The sequence below is a fragment of the Peromyscus eremicus genome, chromosome 7 (assembly GCF_949786415.1).
Source record: "Peromyscus eremicus chromosome 7, PerEre_H2_v1, whole genome shotgun sequence".
Classification (NCBI taxonomy): domain Eukaryota; kingdom Metazoa; phylum Chordata; class Mammalia; order Rodentia; family Cricetidae; genus Peromyscus; species Peromyscus eremicus.
Window position 1 is genome coordinate 78,463,341 of NC_081422.1, and position 10,530 is coordinate 78,473,870.

General features: G+C 37.2%; 1 long non-coding RNA gene across 1 annotated transcript; it reads right to left on the reverse strand.

Moving 5' to 3' along the window:
- Positions 1 to 4,858: 4,858 nt before the first annotated feature.
- Positions 4,859 to 10,238, reverse strand: LOC131914421 (uncharacterized). The gene is made up of 3 exons (XR_009380131.1): positions 10,049 to 10,238; positions 6,539 to 6,575; positions 4,859 to 5,172 (listed from the first exon to the last, which is right to left on the reverse strand). It is a non-coding gene; the product is annotated as an uncharacterized LOC131914421 (long non-coding RNA).
- Between the last annotated feature and the right edge of the window lie 292 nt (positions 10,239 to 10,530).

Below are 10,530 nucleotides of genomic sequence, written 5' to 3' on the forward strand. Positions count from 1 at the left end.
ACAATACAAAACACCTTATAGTATTTTCTGATTTAAACTATTGTAAATTTAGTAGTTTTCAGCTATCATCTCTAAATATGGGCCAAATAAAAATATTCCAATAGTTTATCAAGAAATTTTAATATTTAGTTCTAAAGCCACAACTTCCCTCTTGTTCCATTGTTTTCTTCCTTTGTTTCTTTTCTTCTATACTGTTTTCAGTTTGGATATTAGAAGTTGTCTGCCACCTCAAAGTTTGTACTCTGTCAAAGTCTGTAAGATAAAAGTGCTGTTGAATTGAGGGAGAAGGAAGAAGCAGGGATATTTTTTGACTCCAAATGTATAGTCCAAATTCCTTTTATTTGTTGTAGTTATACTTCTACATGAAGTGGGTGAGTATAAATAAGGACTATGCTGTGTTCTCCAGGCAGCACCCTGCCAAACAGCCTGATACAATGAGAGTCAAAAACACATCATTGGTAACAGAAGCCAATTCTTGATCCAAGTCATCTGTGATGTGGCTGGCGGTGTACAAATGGCTCATACTTTTTTGTTTTTAAATATTCACCTCTGACCTCTGAGGATTTGATGGTCTCAGAAATAGAATTACAGATGTCTTAAATGAAAGTTGATTTGGAAAGATATTCTGCTTAGCTTTTCAAGTCCAAGACTAGTTAGACTTTATAAAAGCTAAAAGAAGTATTTTATGAAATGAATCCAAGCCTAAATGCCATGTAATTAATATGCCTCATTTATCTCAAAATGAATATTTTTATAAGAACAAAATCAAAGTATAGAAACCATCAGTGCATAAATTGAAGATTTTTCACAAAATAAACAGTTCTGAATTATCAGCATGTAGATTTGGAAACAGCATAATCTGTACCTTGGATCCTTTCCAGTTACCAGCGCCGCCTAAGATAAGCATGGTCCTAGCTTCGAACACAGTTAGTTGTCCTTATGTTTGACTGCTTTATAGAAGAAAGAAACAAAAATTCATTCTTTTGTGCTTGGATTTTTGAAGATCAGTATGACATTTTTTAAAGTTTTTTTTTTCTTCTTTTGTCTTTAATCTTTGTTGACATAAAGTATTGCTGTGTAACTCAAGCTGGACTTGAACTCATGGTCTTCATCTCCATCTCACGAGTGCCAGGATTACTAATGCGGCGTATCATGCCTGGTTCATATGATTTCTTTATGTGTGTTACGTAGGAGCAAGTGTATTGTGTGCTGAAGCTGAGCTAACTGGAACACAGATCTTGACTCTGTCATTCCTTAATGTCATTGGATTTTATATATTATTTAATTGAATGGAACTAACTGCTGAGTTGAAACTTAGCAATAATTAGTTTCCTACCTCAACATCTTTCAACTTCTACCTTTTTAAAGTAAGTAAGATAGCTAGAGAAAAGTTATTCTCAATGCAAGCTAAAATATTTTGTCAAAGGAGATCCATGTATTGTTCAAAGGAACAAAATACTATATGTCAGAACATTTAAAGAAACACAATTATATTTTTCAACACCAAAGTAAATGTCAAGGGACACTGATTCACAGTACAGCCAGGCGCTTACTATGTCAGCAAATTGGATGTAAAGTCTTGTCTCTCCTCAGTGGCTTCTTCTTTTTTGCAATTGACCAAGGAGGGATTCTTAGACACTACTTTAGACTTAGATTTAATGGAACAGTGGTTTCCATCTGGTATATTAATGTTTAAAAATAAAAATATAATAATATTCAATGTAGTTGTATTTATTGTTATATACTGATAGTAATTATTGCTATGAAGAAAAAAATGCCTGAAAATTATTAAATAAAAGACAAGTTCAGCTAATTCAAAATTTCAATGAATTTGTTCATTTGTTATAGCTCAGAGAGAGTGAGGTCCCGAGTGAACGTGTACTGTTGATACGGACATGGCCCTGCCATGTACCCCACAGCCTTAGACCAATGGGAAAATGGCAAAGTGTCCAGTGTTAGGCTCATAGGGACAGCAAACTCTTCCTAGGTGAATAAGAGTGAATAGCGCATGGAGAAATGTACACCATAACTCCCCTCAACATTTATAACCTAAAGACTGCTCCCTATAGAGACTGCTCCTACCAAGATTAGCTACAATGTCTCTTTGATCCAGCTGTATACCACAACCCCTGCCTCCTTGTTGATATGTATACAATAACCTCATCTCCCTGTTCAACTCGCTATATAAATGCAATGACCTTGGGGAGTGGGCTGTGGTTTCTCTAGTGGAGAGTACAGTCCACTCTATCCCAGCTTTTCTATGGCTGTTTGTAATTTCTTCATTCCTTCATTATTCTCAGTCAGGTCCAAGTCCCTGGGGCTGTACAAAGATGTGGCAGTTAAGGGTGTGCAACTAAAGCATATTGACAGTGAAAATGAACAATAGACATGATAACAACCAGTGTGGAGAGCCATCAAAAAAACTAGATGTGGAACGTGATGTGATCCAGCCACCTCATTCATGTGTATTTTTCCAAAAGATCTGAAATCAGGATTTCGAAGGAGCAGAGAATTAGTATGTTCCTGTAGCTTCCTCCAGAGTAGCCACTGTGCAGAAAAGACTTAACTGTCCACTGCAGAGTGGATGAAGTGTGGCACATGGACAGTCACACACAGGCAGTAAGGGATTGTACAATATGTATCAATTTGGATGGACTTTAAGGACAGTATGCCGAACGAGATTAACCAGTCACAACAAATGCTGTGTGATTCCACTGATGTGTGGCACCGTAAACACCTACACTGATAGAATCAAAAGGAGCATTAGTGATTGCCAGATGCTGAGGGCGGAGTGGAGGGGCATGAAGTCAAGGTAAAAGACATGGTTAAGCTTCTTTGGCCACTCAGCATACCTGAACTACAGTGTGCTCCTCACTAAAATGTCTGTTAGAGTGTAGTAGGTCTTGTCAACAATTTCTCCTATCTGTTCAGTTTAAGTGTCCCCATCTTAAATTAAAACCACTGGATTATAAAATTAAAGTTAGAAGCTGGCCAGTCTCCCTGCATGCTCCTACACAGATCCTGTAGTGTTCTTACTGTGTCTCTTTGATCTTCCACACAGGAACACTTACCTGGGGAATGTTACCAAGACGTGCACATACTTCTCTCACACATAGATGGCGCTACTAACACATCATCTCTAATAAGTCTCCTAAACTGTCTCTGGCTGTGGATAAGCACTGGTCTGTCCTGTCTGGTCCCCAGATAGTTTCTATTTCGGGAGGGATAACTGGGGTTTTGGGGTGGGGTGAAGTCTTTAACAAGGATCTGTTATTGTATGCAACCAACCCTGCTAATATTTAGAAACAGAACACATTAGTTGAATAGACCTTTCATATTTCAACTGATTGGCTGTTATGTGAGTGAAGAAAAGGAGCTGATTTGGACCTATTTGCTTCAAAGAATTGTTTGTGGGATGCTGTGTGCGTCTCTGAATCAGCTTGGTCTTTGCTTTCCTAATTTGGATGGGAGGAAAGGAACCAACATTTACTGATAATCTAGTATATACCAGTAACTGGGCTATTCATGAATGACACATACTCCTAACCTCTTCATTCTTGGTGGGAAAATGGCTGATCTTCTTTTATTTATACATTATAAAAGTGGAGGTTAAAGATTTTACAATTAAGCCACAAAGACATTGTGATTTTGATTTTAGACCAGTGCTATATGATTTAAGATTTGAATCAAATGTCTATACAAACATGTCCTGCAAATAGATTCAATACTAGCCTTGTATTAACATTGCTGTCATGGGTCTAGATAAGCCATATATCTTTGAAAGGATAAACAATAACAGAAGCTGATTTAAATGCCTTCATTGAACCGAGCATCCTCAGATTAACCAATGCTCTCTTTACAGAACATACTGACTTACATAAAGGCAGGCTTTAGAAATGGACCCTTTCTGTTGCTTTATATTATTCAGACTGAAGTATGAAGTAGGATTGTAAATATTTAAATTTTATAAATATATGTGTGTGATTTTATTAAGAACTCTATGGAACTGAGGAAGTTCTAAAAATAATGTATAATATATATAATGAAAAGCATATACATACATATATATATAAAATCTCTGGGTTGAGAAAGGACAGTTTATCAAAAATTATGTATTTTCACCAATGGATTAGCTTGATATAACACACACATTTACTATATCATATTATGGTGATTGCTTCTGAAGATCATCAGGACCACTTTCTGCAAGGCCAGAGGTGGACAATTTGCTAATAATTATTTTGAAAATTTTAAAAAAAATCTATAACTCTGTAAATGTTGGGTCACCTCTCACATGCCCAGTCTAATACACATGCACAGGATAGACTCATTTCTGCATTGCAGGACCATGTGTTAGAATTTTATGTCAAATCCCTAATTATTTTCTCCATAATTACTTTTATTGCATTTTTCAATTTGATTATGCTTCTAAATCTGTACAGTTTAGTGACTTTGCAAAATTTTCTCACATCTTTGTATTTAAAACACCTGGTTAAGAGACCCTGTAATGTAATTCATGGTGGCTCTCAGGGAGGGGTTGCTCAGACAGTGGTATCCACACAGTGGAAAGGCAGTGTTTTCAGTACAGATATAGAGACCACGGGCTAAGGCAGATTCCAAAGGCAGATGCCCTTTAAGTAAATAAAAGACAAACACTCAAAGTAAGTCAAAGAGTTTTGAGCTGCATTTTAGCAGAAAGGGGCTTACAGTTGATGGATGACTCAAGTCTAAGCATTTGGAGCTGACCTTGACAGCTAGATTTAGAAAAAGTAGATTAAAAAATTGGTAAGGCTACCTCCACAAAGAGAGGAATGCACAGGGATGGTGTTCCCCACTAACAGAAGAACTGTTTCTGGAGCAAGCTGATAAATGGGTAGACTATGAAAGAGAATCTCAGAATCCACAGAGCAGTAGGAAATTCTTTCACCAAAGAATGAAAAGAGCTGCTTAGTATTCATTTCTGTTCTTTTTGCTTTGTTCCTACCATGTATGGTCTTCATGTGAAAAACAGATCCCATTAATAAACCTTTCACAGGTTTACACTGATTCTCTTTTCTCTTCTTGTATGACTCTTCTTTGAATGATGCAAATAAAACTCAGTACACACTAGTAAAAGCCAAGAGTCTCCTCTGTCCAGCCTGCTGCCATATTCCATCACATTTCGACCTTTTCCTTAGCAGAGTAAAACAAAGAGCAAAGATTCCATTTCCTCAGGACTTCCTTATATATCCAGTCTCCACTTTACAGAGGTTTGGTGTGCATCTCCATCCTCCTCTAGAAGAGTTACTTTACAAACACTGGCTTTCCATATTGTCAAATCCAAGCTACTTCTCTATCTCCATTTCCCCGCACTGGCTGGGAATAGTCAACAGAAAACCATTCACTATCTGTTGAAAGCATTTCCCCCACTGGTCTCTGCAACACAGTTTTCATTTGGTTATTCCTAATAGTCATAATTTGGGTTAATAATCAACAAAGACAATGCTGAGCCTTGAGATTTTGTTTCTACTGGACCTCTAAGCTTTGCTTAAAAGCCGTCTTATAAATTTTAGTTGGGGAATAGATCTAGGGGAGAAGAAAGGTGGGGAGAGCTAGGAGGAGTGGAGGGAGGGGAAACTATAGTTGGGATATAGTCTACAAGAGAAGAATCTGTTTTCAAAAAAGATAACCACACCCATCTCACCTCAGAACAATATTTTCCATACTTTCATAGTAAGTGTATTTGACAGTCACTGCCCTGGGCTGGTTAGGTCAGCTGGATCATGGTGTAGTGGAAAATATCAGGCCAATAGTAGTCAATGTATTCATAGCATAAGAGGAGTTGAACTCAGGCAACTATAAAACAAAACTATTATTTTTCTGAAATAGTCCAGTTACTGTAGATGTCCAGCTTTATTTCAATAGAATAATTTAAAGACTGAATGTGTTTCCATCTATTTCCTTGAGTATAGACTAAGTGTTCCACCAACTTGAATATGTGTTTTCAAAATTTGATCTCTTAAAATTGGGTTATAACTGCCTCCATTTACTTTCAGATTAAATTGTTCTGGTGATTAATTTTACATTAAATTGTTCTGGTGATTAATTTTACATGTCAAGAAGCATACTTTAGGTGTTGAAATGTGTTTTATTTCTGTACATGCAAACAGCTTACAGATATGATTGACACTAGATATAAAGTAGTTCTATAGTCTGAGACACAAGTGAGCTTCAAGTTGAGCCTTGCTTAGATGTGTTTATGGAAAAATGAGTTGAAATGTAAAACCACAACCATTGTCTGCATTCTATAGTCTTTGCTGAGCCTAAGTGCCATTTTGCTTAGAGAACTCTCTATGCTTTTAGGTTACAGATGTTGAACATAATGTAAATGAACACATTGTTATTCAATTGCCTATTGGCAACATCATTTTTGTATGGGCATAGCCAGTGACTTCTTGAACACCAACAGTGAAATATCAGAAACACAGAAATAAGTCGTTCTAGGTGATTGGGACTGGCACAGAAAGAAGGGAGTGAAAAACAAAAATGTAACACTTACCATCACAGAGAAGCCTCAGACTGATCCACGATGATATCTGTAGATGGAAGACCCAATCCAGGTTAATGGCTACTTAGATGTGTGTAACATACTTCTGAAAGCATAGTAGTATGCTCCTGGATACTAACTCAAGGAACTTAAAACTAAACCTCAGTCTTTAGCCAAAAAGACTGGAATGAAACCCATCTCAAAAGGAGAGCAAAATGGCCTGACGAAAGCAAACAAATGCTCAGTTTTAGGGATGGAATTCAGCTAGCTCTGGAGTCTGCTTTTATTTAGGAGATAGTTTCTCATTCCTTAGGTGATGGATCTTAAGCCTGTGCTTGAGAGGCTAAAGTATTAATGGTAAATAAGGGAAACAGAATCACACCAGAACTGGAGAGTAACTTTAAAACTCAGTCAACTGATTAGGCAATTTCTACTTGTCTGTGCATGTATATATTTATTGGTTGGTTCCTGTATTCATTATATAATATTTCTCATTTTTTTTGACAATTTCATGCATGTATACAATGTATTTTGACTTATTTACTCCCTGTAGTCCTTTCACTCACCTTACTCTTGACTCCTCCCATTTCTAGGTGTTCCCAGATAGCCCCCTCTTACCTTCATGCCTCTTTTTGTGTAGTCATGTGCAGATCACTGCACTTACTGTTTTCATGATTGCAGTGACGATGTCTTATGCTGAAAGTGACATTTCATCATCCTCCGGCTTCTGCAATGTTCCATCACTTCTTCCTGGCTGGTTTTTTAGCCATTGGGTGGTTTAGATGTTTCATGAAGGGCTAAACATTCAATGGTCTCTTGTTCTCCACACTTTACCCACTCGTGGGTCTCTGCATTAACTGCCCCCCCCACTGAAAAAGCAGCTTCTGTGATGAAGGTTGAGAGCCACACCACTAATTTGTGGAATAAACATAAATATTTAGAAGGAAGCTTGGTTGCATGTCCACATATGACACATAGCTTTTGCCTCAGATTAAATATATTGTCATCTCAGTTACTACGTGACAGCACACCTGAACTTCTTACTCCTGTCTAACTGCAACTTAGTCCACTGATGAAATCTTTCCATCAACCCCCCTCCACAGACTCATAACCACAACTATACTCTCAGCTTCCATGGGGCCAGACTTGTTAGATTCTGTAAATGAGTGAGGTAATGTGGTACTTGTTTTTCTGTACCTGGCTAATTTGGAACTGGTGTGTGAAGCAGTAATATGCCTTTATTAGCTGTATTATTGAAGGATATGAAATCATGATGCCAGACACTATCATAACAGACAAAAATTGGGAGCAACCTGTGTCTATTAACTGACAAGTACATAAAAATTTGGTATGTATGTGCAATGGAGTACTGCTCAGCCTCATACAAGAATGAGTTGCTGTCTTTTGTAGCCATATGGAGAACTTTATGGTAAATAAATAAATCAGATTTTTTTTTCGGTTACTAAGGTACCTACTGAATTTAAAATTTTAATTTTTATATGAGACAGTATAGAATATTTATTGAAAACTTGCTGCATTTTCCACCATGCATAGTGATTTTTTTCCAGGAAGTGCGTTTATTTAACTTCCATGAAACTGAGTGAGGCTGTACCTCCCTTTCCATCTCAGATGTGAGAATTTCAACTTTGTGAAGAAATTTGCAGATTCTTACACACTATGGGCGAGGTGCATAACATATCACTTTGCTTTGTGAAAGGTGGAAACCAAACTTAATTAAACTTATTTTACAACTAGCATATGAAACACACAACTGTAAATAGTAGTGTACTGTCATGTTTGATATATGTGCACAGTCTATGTGTTTAACTTAGGTAAAACATATTTATCCCTACTCATCTTCAAACTGTCAGCTCCCCAAGCCTATGCTTATGTTTCCTATACCACACAATAGAACAACTGGATGACTCCTCACCTACAGAAAATGCTTTATAAATGTCATTAGAGCTGAATGCAAATGGATTTATCAAAATCTTTGAGGAAATGTAAAAGCAGAATTTGATGATTTAATGATCAGATGATGTCCAGGCTTTATTGTTTCACCAGATCATGTAGAGATTACATTTTCAGGACTCTGCATTTTTGAGCTGAATACCCTTTGCCTTAGGGTCTGCTGCACTCAGAACCATTTCACATTCCGTTCCTGTGACTGACTGACTGATGTGCATGACTATGACAAACACTTGGCAGCCTAGCTGGGCGAGGCCTGAGTGTGAGGACTCAGACTGTCATTAAACTGGGGCCTGGATCCAAGGACTGAGTGCATGCTCCAAGCCCCACCATCCTACTGGCCAAGACACAAGTGCAAATTGTACTTGTGAATTTATCATAAATTATTATTTTTCTTAATAGAACATTTAAAACTAGACAAAGAAAGTGCTCTCCCTGTGGAATGGAATTACACTGCATTGCAGTCTGAATTTTACTTGATAAATAATTGGGCAGGCTACTGAGAGAGATTACAAATTGTATCTCTCAGGGGTTTTTAAGAGAAGAGGCATCTGTACAGGATGAGTGTGAGGTAGGGCTGGATCTGTGAATCTGAGAGGCAAGTGGTATTGTGAAAGAAACATTTCATAACAGAAAAGGAACAAATTTCAGCTTTCATCTTTCCAGTAACTCTTTTTGTGTGATTTCAGCAACTTGATTGATGCTCATAGTTTCCTCTTGCCATGTTGTGATCTGACCAGAGCGTAGGCATTCTTCTCTGTAGACTTGGAGCACTTACATACTAAGAAACTGAGTCTACAGTAAGGTGAGAGAGCTGATCACAGTTTTGTTTTGGGAAAACTAGCTTCATAGGAAGGCTGACAACAGCTTTGTCATTAAGTTGAGGAAAGTGAACGGAATGAGTAAAGTTTGGTTTTGAATTTCAAGGAGATGTTAATGTGTTTACCATATTAAATATGAATGGTTTGAGAGACTTAAGACACTTAAAGTTTATCAAGTGCAGAAGCATAGGATGCGTTTTGTACCAGGGATAATAGATTGCATATCTTAGAAAATATACTTTGTTCGCAGGTTTTGAGTATGATTTTTTTTTTGCTTTTGCACATTCAGCATCTCTGTGTTTTATGACAACTCTGGTTTCGTTGTGCTTTTTATTGAAAATATGAAAACATGCATATTCATTAACCCATATGGGAAAGAAATTTGTGCCAGTATGTGTCAGGGTAATGCTTAGTGCTGAGAACGTGTCAATGGATGAAGAATAACACAAAATTCCTGATCACATAAGAGCTTATATTTTAGGGCAGGAAGGCATGTAATAAATAATTAAATAATAAGAAAATAAATACTATGGAGAAAAACAGAAAAAAAAGTATCTGGGTTTACTTTAGTGACTCATTTACAACCAGTGAGGTCAGGAGGGGTTGGCACGGCTTCTGCAGCTGGGGCTGTCAAAGCTGATTTTAAAAAATTACAAAACTATTACTTGAGATATTCTGAGGACATGTGTATCTTAAAATTTGGAAATTAATCAAAACACAAAAATGTATTTACCGTGCGTTCTGTCTGTTTCCACAGGACAGAGGCTCTGTTCTATCTGCAGCTCTGTCTGCTTCCCAAGCAAAGGCCATTCTTGAGACTGACGACTCTGAACCAGCTGACATAGGCTGGCTATGCTGCATGGAGTCTCTCTTCTGAAATTTTATTTGTAGGCTGAAGATCTAGTTCCGTGGTAGAGTGCCTGCCTAACATCCACAAGGTACAGTTTTAACACAATAAAAAGAGAATGCTACTCAGGAAGTCATGTTAGTCGATAGCATGATATGGGAGTTGGCCAACTAATTTAAATGGCTAATTAAATTAAGCTACAATAAGCTGTTCATTCTAACAAGAGACAGTTATTCTGACAGTACGGGGAATAGAGTATAATTGCTGAGTTAAAATTACACAGAACTAGATGAGAGGTTCAAGTGTGGTTTCAGTAAATATATGTGTTTTTATTTATTTCTGAATTTTGAGACACACGCATCCTCAAA